At 41.9% G+C, this 13,126-nt stretch overlaps 1 long non-coding RNA gene across 15 annotated transcripts in view; it reads left to right on the top strand.

The window, feature by feature from the left end:
* LOC143840473 (uncharacterized) overlaps nt 1-13,126 on the top strand; it is a 121,211-nt gene that overhangs the window by 22,479 nt on the left and 85,606 nt on the right. For 5 of the 15 annotated variants that reach the window (XR_013232213.1, XR_013232216.1, XR_013232209.1 and 2 more), the window contains exons 2-3: nt 5,848-6,227; nt 7,485-8,778. The exons of 4 other annotated variants lie outside the window; for them this stretch is intronic. This is a non-coding gene — a long non-coding RNA (uncharacterized LOC143840473). The remainder of the gene's footprint in view (nt 1-5,847; nt 6,228-7,484; nt 8,779-13,126) is intronic. 6 more of the 15 variants (XR_013232220.1, XR_013232217.1, XR_013232218.1 and 3 more) reach the window with 5 other exon arrangements.

The following is a 13,126-nucleotide window of genomic DNA, read 5'->3' as shown; positions in this document are numbered from 1 at the left end:
AACAATAAGTAAAAAATATCCTATCTTTGAGGAGTGTGTATGTCCTGTATAGAGGAGTCAAATTAGATTGGGTTGTTTTGCTAGTTTCAGGATTCAATAAATATCAACAAGCACAATGATGATTCATTGTGCTTGTTGATATTTGGCCAATTTTTGGGCAGAAGGTTAACTGTGACCTGAGATTGTGTTGATATCCTAACTAACTTTAAAACAATCACTGAATATTTGTTGGAACTGAGGAGTAAGGGCACTTGAGCTGTTAGACATTGTCTTAAAACTTCCTTTAGGTCATCTGTAATATTTGTCCTATGTTGTGTCTATGTTTACTGTCAGGGGAAATAATTGTTAAAATTCATTGAAACACAAAATGAGATTTCCACAAGAAAGCTCACCGTAAAAGCAAACAATTCCAACTTGCTAAGATTTTCAGATTCCAGCCATGAACAACGGTCAGAGTTTGTGGCAAGGGATCCCAGCCCAGGACTGGAAAATCCCTGGTGATTTGGGGGATGGATCCTAAGGAGAAAAGGATTTGGGGAGGGATCTCCACTGGATATAATGTTCCACTCTCCAAAGCAGCTATTTTACCCAGTGGAACTGATCTCTGTTGTCTGGAGTTCAGTTGTAATTCTAGGAGAATGACAGGTCCCACAACCAGGATCAAACTGCTTCTTCCCTTGGACTTTTGATAGCTGTCCTCTGGGTATGACAGTAAGGTTTGTGTATGAGATTTAGTTTCCCCATTTATATGTTCGCAGATAACTTAAGGCCCTAGATGACTATGGAGGTGCTAGAGTAAAAACATGGAAGTGGGGTTATAGCCTTGGCCACACTGCCTTGAGAGATGGGCCCAAAACACTGCGGCACCTGGTTCACAGTGGCCAGTCACATGGGCTTTAGAGCAAATATGAAATGCAGTTTCACACTTATGAGTCTTGCTTTGCATTACCCTGTCTGTTGCCCAAAGATCTGTTAATTTGAGATTTGCTGGTCACATTGGGGATGAACAGGATTTTTTTTGCCTGCTTCATTCTATTGCTTTTGAGTTGATGGTAATTTAAATACGACTAGTCCTTGAGCAAGCAAGCAAGCAAGCAAGCAAGCAAGCAAGCAAGCAAGCAAGCAAGCAAGCAAGCAAGCAAGCAAGCAAGCAAGCAAGCATACAAGCAAGCATACAAGCAAGCATACAAGCAAGCAAGCAAGCAAGCAAGAATTGTGCTGGTCAATCCACTCTTGGCAGGGAAATTTGGCAGACACCATAAGACCTCTAGGAATGAAGTTCACCTAAGCCAGCCCCTTACTGTCGGCACAGGGAGTGGGGCAGCTCTAGCTGCTGCCAGTGTGGGGAGAAGAGTCTGTGGCTCAGCACTTGCCTGTTCAGGCAATGAAAGGCAAAGCACAGAAGCGTGAGTGGTGCTGCATTTTGAAACAGGATGGGCTTGCCCTTTTGTAAACAGTCTTTAGGGGGCCACTTTAGGATTCCACCAGCACCAGTAGGTTAGAAAGAGAAGCTAAGTAATGTGAATAAATGGCTGCAGTTTGGCCTTTTCACAAAATGTATTTTAAACCATGTATTTTTGTCTCCTGCCTTTATTTTTGCAAACAACTCCTCATCTAATGTCAATTTCTCTGATTGTTCTTCCAAGTGCACCTGGCTCTTGGGGCCTGGCCAAGAGGTGCTTAACTAACCAGGCTATTGCACAGTCCAGGACTTCAGTTCTCAAGGGGTTGCTTCTGATTCAAATTCCAGATCCCATTTTGTAGGGCATCCCTTGTCAACAAAGCACATTCAGCTTTAAACACACGGCAAAGCTCTCTTGGACTCCAATGGGACTTCAAGATGTGTTTAAGCACCTTGGTGACCGGGGAGAGTCTGAAATACATACAGAGACTTGGCTAAAGCTTCTGCTTTTCTTGAGATTGTGATAAAGTAGAGACAGAGCAGGGATCAGAACACACTGCAGATAATAGCTGTTCTGCTTGGAGGACTGTTGTAAAGGATAGGCCACAGAGGGCAGATGTGACGCATCAGCTATTTTACAGCCATCAAAACAGCGAAAATAGAAATATGATTTTATGGTATCCAAAGAGTATGAATAGATAGTCTAGGAGGGAATTCATGTTTGTCTTGTTTATATTTCTAACACCGTAATCCTAGAATGCCAGCAAATAAATCCTGAAGACGGGACATACAGTTTCCTGCACCCAGTACATCCATTGCTGTCTGCTGGTGTTGCAGAAGAACACTATACAAAAAAGACAGAAAACTCGAGAACAGTCACTGCATTAAACCATTTTTCTTGCAAGAGTGTGGTTATGACAGCAAACTAATAATTAGGGTGGTTTTGAAAGCCTGAAACTATTTTATTAAAAATGGATGCAGCCTCTCAGATAGCAGCAGCAACAAAATAAGAAGGGGGTTTGTTACATCAATAGATGCCATGAGCATGTGCAGGTAGAATTAAATGGTTCCCCCCCCCACAGATCAATAGAACTGGTATTTTGAAATTAACAACATCTGGAACTTTTCCCATTTAGTTTTTATTGCTATTGAATTATTATTTCCTATTTGGTTTCTTGCTTTGAGTCATCACTGTAACTCATAGGATGACATTGTCTGAATCATACAAAGAAGCCCAGTTGCCTCTCAAGGGATGATATTTTCTATGTTCACTTTTACAAGCACAGTAGATTGCCATCTCACCTTCAATGTAGTGAGAACCCATGGGTTAAGATCTTCCAGGACCCAAAGCCACAGTGAAAACCTTCTAAGGGCCATTCCACATACAGTGCTTGCAGACAGAACGAGTAATGGTCACATTATTATGCATAGAGTTGGGCACAAACTGTCTAACAAACACACACAAAGAGGCAGGCAGGCACACAGTGGACTCTGAGGCATTGCATGCTTTTGAGGCCCCACTACCAAATCACAAGGAATTTTTCCAACTCTTAGGGTTGCCAATCTCCACGTAGGGCCTGAAAGATCATCTTCAGAAATGGTTTTTTGTAGGGTGGACTCTGAGGTTTGTACCCTTTTGGAGCCCCACCTCCAAACCTTGCTTTCACTGGGCTCAGCTAGCACACTATTGCTTTGCTGGTGATATCTGCCCTTCTGTCACCTGAGGACTACTGCTGGCAACTGCAGTTCTTGTTGTCCGCAAAGCCAAATTGTTGCCTAATAAAAGCGGAAAGCCTAAATTATTATTATTATTATTATTATTATTATTATTATTATTATTATTATTATTATTATTATTATTATTATTATTCAATTTATTCCCCGCCACTCCCTTGCGGCTCGTGGTGGGTTACAACATCTTAAAACCCCATTAAAAGTCCATTAAAACAATAATTACAGTTTTAACATTATTAACTAACTAACTAACTAACTAACTAACTAACTAACTAACTAACTAACTAACTAACTAACTAACTAAGATGGCAAGATCGGCTAATCAACTTCCCCCTCCCACTACTGGCAGGTGGAGAGGGAATCCTGATGGTTCCTAGTTCCCAATCCCAAATCCCGGGGGGGGCATAGGTGTCAGCCTTGGCCTCAACCATAAACCTGGCAGAAGAGCTCCGTTTTGCAGGATCCCCTCAAAGGCTCACTGTGAACCTTCCTTTAATCCCTTTGTATGTGAACTTCCAAACTAACTCCACTTGAAATTTGTAGGATCTTTCTGGCAAGTACTGTTGTTTATTTATCAGGTCAAGCTTGAGCAAAGTCTCTTGAGGCCCTATGTATCTCCAGCCAGATGCTTATTCACCATTTACAGTGTCAGGATCTAAATATTCCTAATTTAGATCTTCCTGCATTTTCTAGACTAGCAGGACCCTTGCTGGTCTGTCTGTCTGTTGGCACCTGAAATATACTGGTTACTGGCACCCAAAATATAAACTGTTATTGGTAAGCACTGGCCAGAGCTCACAGCCTAGGAGGGAAACACCTGCACCACTCCAGCCCAACATCAGCCTGCAAGGTCTCTACTATCTAGTTGATCTGTCCATCTGTTTGTGCCAAAAATGAAACTGTTGCTGTTAAGGGCTGACCAGAGCCTGCAGCCCAGGTGGGACATACCCATGCGACTCTGCCACAACCTCAGCCTGCAAGTCTCTACCGTTCCCTCTATTGCTGCTCATCTCCAGATTCTAAAAATCAGCTCCCCAAACAGTCTGCTTTCGAGGGTAAAAAGGGCTATTGTGCAGAAGAAACATTTGAGGCCTCCCACACCCAAGGGCTACTGCACAGTGGTGCAGTTGTGTGGATGAACAGGAAGCAAGTGAACCCATGTTACATCATCCAGTTTCATCTGTATAAGACCTTGCACAGTAGGACTAAAATGTTCAGAGAAAGGAGGAGAAGAGACGCATATGGTTTGGCTGCATCTTTTGAATTAATTTCATTCCATTCGTTCTGGTCCATCCCTCTGGGGCAAGAGAACAACTCTGCCCCATCTTCTTTATGGCACCCTTTTCAATACTTGAAGATGGTTATCATATCCCCTCTCAGTCGTCTCCTCTCCATGCTAAACAGACCATGCTTCCCCCGGCCTTTCTTCATATGTCTTGGTCTCCAGACCCATCACTAACTTTGTTGCCCTCCTCTGGGCACGTTCCAGTTTGTCAACATCCCTCTTCAATTGGGGTGCCCAAAACTGAACACAGTATTCTAAGTGAGGCCGAACCAGAGCAGACTAAAGCGGTACCATCACCTCCCATGATCTGGACATGATACTCCATTTGATACAGCCCAAAATCCCATTTGCATTTTTAGCCACTGAGTCACACTGCTGACTCATGTTCAATGTATGGTCTACTAAGACTCCTAGATCCTTTTCGCACATGCTACTGCCAAGACAAGTTTCCCTCATCTTATATTGGCGTATTTGGTTTTTCCTACCTAAATGCAGAACTTTACATTTTTCCTTATTGAACTTCATTTTATTCAGTTTAGCCCACTTCTCGAGCTTATCAAGATCATCCTGTATTCGGTTGCTGTCTTCTGTTGTGTTTGCTACCCCTCCCAGTTTAGTATTATCTGCAAATTTAATAAGTATCCCCTCTAATCCCTCATCCAAATAATTTATAAATATGTTGAACAACACAGGCCCCAGGACAGATCCTTGGGGTACTCCACTTGTCACTCTTCTCCAAGAAGATGCTGAACCATTAACAAGTACCCTCTGAGTACGATTTGTCAACCAGTTATTCATTCACCTGACAGAATTAGGATCCATACCGCATTTTACCAACTTGTAAATAAGAATATCATGTGGAACCTTATTAAAAGCTTTACTGAAATCCAGATAAACTATGTCCATGGCATCCCCCTGATCCAGCAAGGTAGTCACTTTCTCAAAAAAAGAGATAAGCTTGATCTGACATGACTAGCTCTTGCAAAGCCCATGCTGAGTCTTAGAAAGAATTCTACAGACTGTAACCAAAGAAAGCCCTTGCTTATCAACCATACTTCTGAAAGGGCAGGTTCCTGCAATGAGGTCCACCACTGATAAAGTCAGGATCTGAGATGTTTAATGTATGTGAGAGTGGTCTTTCAGGTCCTTTGGACTTAAGCTGAAAGCACTTTGATTCACCAACAAGTTGAGAATCTTTATAGCATTGGTATCATGCATTTCTTATGGAAGATCCTTTTTAACACTTCAGCTACTGCATTTTCTATCTGTCAAAATTTCTGAACTGTGGTTAGCCAGGATGAAATGTCTGTTGTCATGGAGAACCAGGAGGATGTGTCCCCTCAACTGTGTTTATGCTGAAATATATTACATTGACATTTCTTGATTCATGGATTGCTGAGTTACATGATCATTTCCCTTTTTCAAGGGATGAAATGGACCCCCACCTTCCTTGGTGTGGAGACTGCAAACCAATTGCAAGAAGGATAGAATCTCATTGCCCGGTGAGAATGCTGCAGATGCCAAGGGAAGTATGGGCACATGTCCATCTCTGACAGTCCAGCAAACATCAAAGTAGATGAGTGCAAGATTCATAGCGGGATATCCAAAGAATGAAGTCCTACATTTCAAGGGTTTTTGGCCTCTCCAGGCAATCCTCTTTGTTGAAGTTCCTTAAAACCTAGAATCTTCAGGATAGGCTCTCAGAATCACTGTTGTCTGGTGGAGCTGAAGGTTCCTGCCTGCTGGATTACCACTGGGAACAAATCAGTGTCCAGATGAGAACTTGCTTCTTCTCACAGACATTTGGTAAGTGAAAGTATGAGAGAGTGGCCACCATAGTTCATGACACATCATCTTCACTTAAGTTAGCTAGCTTCGTGGAGATGTCCCAGAATTACAACTCATCTCCAGACCACAGAGATCAGTTCACCTGAAGAAAATGGCTCCTGTGGAGCAGTGGTCCCCAACCCCCGGTCCAGGGACCAGGAACAGACCATGGATCAGTCGGTACTGAGCCGTGACTCCTCATCGTCCTCCACACCGGCTGCTGCCTCCAGGGCTGCCCTGCCACTCTGCCACCAGCTCACCTTTGGTGCTCTCCAGCAGCCACAATGGCTAGGGCCCCCCCTTGTTTAGGCACTGCACAGCTGCTATTGGCAATGCCCCCCAGGGGGCAGCGGGAAGTCAGGGATGCCAGTGGGAAAGCAAGTGGAGCAGGGGCTCAGGCAGCAGTGGCAACGTCCCTCAGAAAAAGAATACTCCCCCCCCCCCGGGCCTCAGTAAAATTGTCAAGCGTTGACCGGTCCCCGGTGATAAAAAGGTTGGGGACCACTGCTGTGAAGGATGAAATCTATGTCATTATATCCTGCTCAGGTCCCTCCCCTCTCTAAGCCCTGCTTTCTCCAAGGTTGACCTCCAAATCTCTAGGAATTTATAATAAGGAAACACTACCTGCAGACCCCTATACAAAATACTGTAAGGAACTTCACCACCTGCGGAAGAAACTTCCTATAGGGGCAAAAGAGCAAATCTTCATAGACATATATAGGATCTTGAATCCAAGGTTTTTGTTTGCTGCTTATGATTCCTGGAGATGCCACTACCCTTCTGCTTTTTGTAACTGTGTGTGCTTTATTGGTTTCATTGATCATAATTTTTCTTTAATTTAATTTATTTTTAATTTTCTATTGTTTTTGTCTTACTGTGTGCTGCTTCACATATTCCTTTTGGAAAACATGGATTATTAGTTTTCTTAATAGATTTTTTAAAAGAACTGCTTGCTTACAAACTTTCTGTGTATAAAGTAGTATGTGTTTGAGAAATCAATGCTAGATTGGTGCTGAATAAAGCTTGAAACAAAACCCTTTGTTCCAAAAGAACAAAGTCATAGGTGAGATGCTCAAGGTTATTGCAAGTCTTTCAGCCTGCCTACTGATCTCGCACTAGGCCAGGGCTATAGATATAGGGGTTATGTTGGATTTCTTTTTTGAAAAAAAGTGCTTTGCTGCACCAAAGCTTTCTCCAGCTTTGATGATGACTCTTCTGAAATTGCTTATTTTTCAGATCAGTGGAGAGTGATACTGAAGGGTCTCGGATCATTACAGAACATGAAGATCCTTGCACTTCTCACTATATTGTGAGTGACAGCAGTATATAGACTGAGCCCCCGACAATATAATCAGAAAGCTTACTTACAAAGCTGGCATCTGAAGGATTTTTTTTCTCCTTAGAAATACTTCTTGTGTGTACAGAACACTCCGTTAATTCCCCTAAAGGGATTCTATGGAACAGTAGATCACTTCCAGGTTACAAGGTCGACATTTTATGGATTTCATATTCCTTCTCATGACTATGAAGCTGATTCATTTGCAATGTGGTGTTGGATACTATGTAATTTTCCAGTAGTCATTAATTTTCTCTTCTTGAGGTTCAGCTGTGATCCTGTTTTGCCACTTTCTGTAGTTATGTCAAGTCTTCACTGTTTTCTGCCAGTAATGTGGTGTCCTCTGCATATCTCAAATTGTTCATCTTCCCTCCACCAATTTTCATTCCACCATATAAATCTAATCCATTTTTCCTGTCAGCTTTCTTCATTGTTCAGCTTTCACACCCATACATAATAATAAGGGAATAATGTGGTAGCAATTATTTTTATTTTATTTATTTATATTTGTATTTATTAACTGCCACTCCTGGATCCAGCCGGCTTATGGCGGTTTACAATAAAAATCTTCTAAACCCACATAAAACATAATACTGGCACCAATACTGGTGGCAAAAAACCAGTTTGCAGCCCTGCCCTCTCCCATCCACCCATACCCTACCACAACAGCCATCACTGCCCTGGGGGGGGGTATCTACTGGTGATATCTGGCCTATGGGGCTATACAGGGAAGGACCTGATTTTTTTAGATGCATAGGCGTTTCAATGGAGAAGTTTTACTTAAAAAAATAGCGGGCATTGCAGACCCTTTAAAACATTGCAAAAGGAGATTGGCTGCCTGGCTTTATTGACCGGTGGAAGAGAGTCTCGTGTAAAGCACATTGCTCTCTTCCGCGATTTCAAGCAGGCACAATGTGAAGTGTAAGCAGCATGAGAAGGTGGCAGATGAAAGTGAGAGAGCCAGAAGGTGAGGAATGGCCAGAGGCACGATAATTTTTAGCACTATGCCATTTCGCTGATGTAACGCTATTTTTTTCAATGTGCAGAAATGCCCAATGAGTTGGACCATTGGTCTATCAAATATTGTCACTACTGACTGATAGAAGATTTCCAGTCACTGGTAAAAGATTTCCACATCACCCACTGCGTAATCTTTCTAACTGGCAATGCTGGAGACTGAACCTGGAACCTCTTGTAAGTAAAACCGATCATCTGCCACTGAGCCATAGCCTTTCTGGGAAGCTTAAAATCCTAAAACGATGTTATGTTCAAAACATGTAGGGTTTTTACTGGCCTTCCTAGCAGCTTCTAGAAAAAGATACAGTTGTACATGGCTTTCTTTTTTCAATTAAACAAGGTATATTGATCATTTAAGAAAGCTAGCAATTGAATGTTGTATAACAGAGTTCCTGGAGAGTTTCTTAGTGCGCATCCATTGATCCCCAGCCTAGAAAAGAATCTGTTAGAGAAGAAAAGAAATCCATACTTATCCTGCTAGACAAATGTATTCAGCTGAACTTTGTTTTAAGACTTTTCAAAGGGTCAGGTATTTCAAACACCCTCTCCCCAAATGTCTCTGATGTCTTACAAGGGATTTAGACAGTGGCTCAAGGAAAAGAGTGACTGAGTTGAGATACTGCAAGTTGTAGCTACTGGCACCTCTGCTGTTGAGGAAATGGATTTCCCCCCCTATTGCATTGAAAATTATGTGCACTGGAGTAGTTATGCCACATAATAGTCACATTCTTTTTGCTACTGCTTCATTACTTGCTCAAGTTGAAAACAGAAATAAAGTTTATATGACAAAATGTCAGATCAAAGACTATACCCTGTAGCAGTTTATGTTGTTTTCTTCACATCACCGCTGTGCCTCAGTTTCTCAGTGCTGTTTTTGCATTGAAAACAGGCTCTTTTGCTCTGTGGCAAACTTTCAGGAAGAGTGGGGACTGCTCCATTCTCACCAGGCCCTTTTGGATGTTGGAAATGCTGTTTGCAGCATGTCCTACATATCTGTCCTAGATATGATGGTGTCTCCACTGCCTGGCTCCCTGTCCTCTCTATTCTTTTGTCTACCCTATTGAGAAGAGGGACACAGTGAAGAAGGAAAATGACTTAACATTGATCCCACTTCTCCCTGCTACCTCTTCTGCCCCTGTTCATCTTTTTCTTTCTCCCGCCGCATCTTTATGTGAGGAAGAGAGTACTAAGAAATAATTATTTCCCTGAGTCTGCATTATGGCACAATGGTGGGAGTAGGCCGTGCATGACTCCTGGTCAAGTCTGGCTTGTTTTCTAACCTTTTCTTACAAAAAAATACTTGATATTTGGAATAATTGGCAGGCAATTCATTGAGCTGGGGCAAACTGAATTTTCTGCTCAGGCAAGGCACTTCATGAACAGAACAATTCCTCTAGGTGGCGAAACTGATATTTAAAGAAATGTAAAAGGGTGGGATATAACCATGGAGGATTCTGCCAAGGATGGAGAAACTGAAGTGGCCCATACCATAGATGCAAACCTATTTTAGTCAAGATGTATAAGAAGCTGCTGTCCTTCTAAACCACTTGTCTATCTAAGCCCATGCCATCTATCCTGATGCACAGCAACATAGACAAAGGTCCTTCTTAGCAGAATTATTTGAGGTCCTTTGATTAAAGATGCTATGAATGGAACATAGGACCTTCCAGATGCACATCTGGGTGATGGCTCCCTCCTTTTCAGAGTACTGTCTATTTTGACTGTCTGTGACTCTCCAAGGTCTGAGGCAGAGGTCTTTTACATCACCTCCACTTTAACAGGAAATGCTGAGGATTGAACCTTCTGTTGTACAACTCAACCATGGTCTCTCTTCATCTCTAGGAGATGAAACGTTGTGTACTCTTCTCTCATAATTTCTATAATTCTTTGGGTTCACTCTTAGCACAAATCACAATAAACTAAAACAAAATTCTGAGCAGAGGCAACAAAAAGGACACTCAATGTGTGAATACTCCAATAGTAAACAAAAAAAAATGTAAATTCTTGACTGTACCTGTTCTCAGGGGAGGACTGGATGTTTCACTTTAGGTTTGCAGTCAATTTGAAAGCAGGTCCCACTGAAAACAGGTACATTTTTGGAAAAAGAGTCTTTGAAGACACAGTTACTGTTATTATTATGAACAAACTAACTAGACAACCTTCTGAAGCATAAATTAATAGACGTTGATTTCCTTTGGTGTCTTCACCACTGATGAAGTGATTTGAAAATGCCTGTTTTTTGGACAATGTTCTGTGGAAGGCTCAATTTGTATCTATACTGAGAAAAATAAACATCAGAGTAATACAGTTAAGAATATCCATTTTTGTTTTACTAGTGAAGTGTTCACATTGAGGGCATTTGTGAACATCTGTAAATATAGTGTTACTCCAACTGAGATATCAGGTCGCACAGGGATCTCTCTTGATTGCTTCCAGAGTGCAGTCGCCTTTGAGTAGACTCTGTTTGTTTTGTCGATCCGACTCACTTCCTGCTCTAAATAGACTTCCAGGCTTTCAGTGCTTTTCTTCCTTAAGTCAGTTTTCCCAAATTCTTCCAAGGTGCTTTCTATTTTTTCGTACCTAGCTCTCTCCCACTCCTGTTGATTAACTTCCAGACATTGAATTCTCGTTTGATGTATTGTTGGCTGAGTTGTGTTTTCATCAGCTGTTTTTTCCATACCGTTGGTTCTGTCTAAGAGCTCTTTCTTAGTCTTTTGGATTTCCTTTTCCACCTTGTTGACTGCTTTCAATATCTCTGAGTTCCCTTCACATAACAAATGAAAAAGCTGTGCCTTAGTTAATTTTTCCATAGTTCTAAGCAGTCACAGATTATAAACAGAAAGTCTTGTGAGGTCTCGCGGGAGTTCGGGCGATCCAGAATGTCGATCTCCGTATCAAGTCAGCGTCCCTCACTGAACTCTCTCCAACAAATCTTTAAAGTCTCTCTTTTCTTTAAGCTCTTTCTTTCTTTGTTTAACAAGTTTATTTAGCTGGCTTGCCTCCCATTCGAAGAAAGGATTCCCCCGTAAATTGGTTAGGGAGGGGGATGAGGGCTGGTCGAGCAGAGCAGAGAACTCCCCTTCTTTACTTTCGCAGACTCCGGCTCCTGTCAGTCTGGTAAGAGATGATCTGGGAAGAATGCAGGATCAGCTGGTCGTTTCAGGCTTGGAAGGTTATAAAATATGGCAGTCGTCCTCTTGACCCGAAATGCTGACAGCCTGTAATCCAGGGAGATAAACTCCCTAAAGGATTGGAAACGGCCCCAAGAGTTCCCTAGGACTTCCTGGGTAGAAGGTGAGGTGGGGTTTGCGTACCCCTCCTCTTTTCTGCCAATTGCTTCCACAATTGGCGCCTGTCAGGCTTCAGTGATTGCAAAGCAATCCTCTCAGAACGACATCATGGCCACACCCCTCGTAGCTGCTTAAGATTTTGTTTTAGTTTACTGTACCTGTACTGAGTAATTGCTTATGTTGCAATATAGCAGATTTGACTAAGCTGAGCCAAGAAAGAGCAAGGGAAAGAGCACATGAATAAAAGTAAGAATGAAGTTTGGGAACAGTACAAGTAGCAAAGGACCTTTTAAAAGCAAGGAATGATGGCTGGATTGTTGTGTGAAGGGGTTTTATGTGCATATAGCAGTGGGCCCTATGAGCATTGCCTTGGCCATAACCTCAAATTCTCTATGAAATTTATATGCTACCTTTCTACCCATCCAGGGCCACCATGATGGCTAAGAGTTAAGAAAAAAAAACAGAAGAAAAAAACATTATAAAACATCCTTAAACATATAAAAACAAAACTAAAAGCATGTACAACAGTAATTAAAATATAGCAGATTAAGCAAAAATTCTTTATGTGCTTGCAGAAGACAGTAACAGAAGGTGATAGAAGAATATTCCTGGGGAGAGAATTCCAAAATTTGGGTGCCATGGTTGAAAAAGTTTGCTCTCAAGTTGCCAACTGCCTAATCTCAGAAGGTGTGAATACTTGAGGCTGAGCTTCAGAAAGTTACCTTGATGGTTCAGTAGGCTTATATGGAAATAGGTGTCCTTTGCAGTATGCAGGTCCCAAGCAATATATGGCTTTAAAGTGCTATGCAAACACCTTGAATTGGGCTTGGAAACCATGGTGAGCAGATGGGCCAAGAATGGATTGGTATCATCCCAACAATCCACTCCTGTTAACATCTTGGCTGCCACCTTGTGTGTCTATTGAAATCTAATTTAGATGAAGGTATATCAATGAATTTAGAGAAAGCAAACAGATACTGAAAATGGAAGTTTTCTAACAAGAATGTGAAAGTCTCTTGTTGGATTTTAGTAGTGATCATAAAGCAATTAAACAAGAGATGAGAAAATCTGCGGTTAAGGGCAAACAAGTGGATGGTGAAATTGCTAGAAAGGTTGCTGTGCTCAAAAAGTTTAGCACTTGGATATCCTCGAGGCATAACATTTTTGTGCCATAATACATTTGGAATCTACTGAGTTGTGTCGGAGACTATAATAGGAACTGAAGCTTTAAATAT

Source organism: Paroedura picta, chromosome 1, assembly GCF_049243985.1.
Source record: "Paroedura picta isolate Pp20150507F chromosome 1, Ppicta_v3.0, whole genome shotgun sequence".
NCBI lineage: Eukaryota > Metazoa > Chordata > Lepidosauria > Squamata > Gekkonidae > Paroedura > Paroedura picta.
Note: the sequence above shows the minus strand (reverse complement) of the source record. Positions and strands in the feature narration are given on the sequence as shown.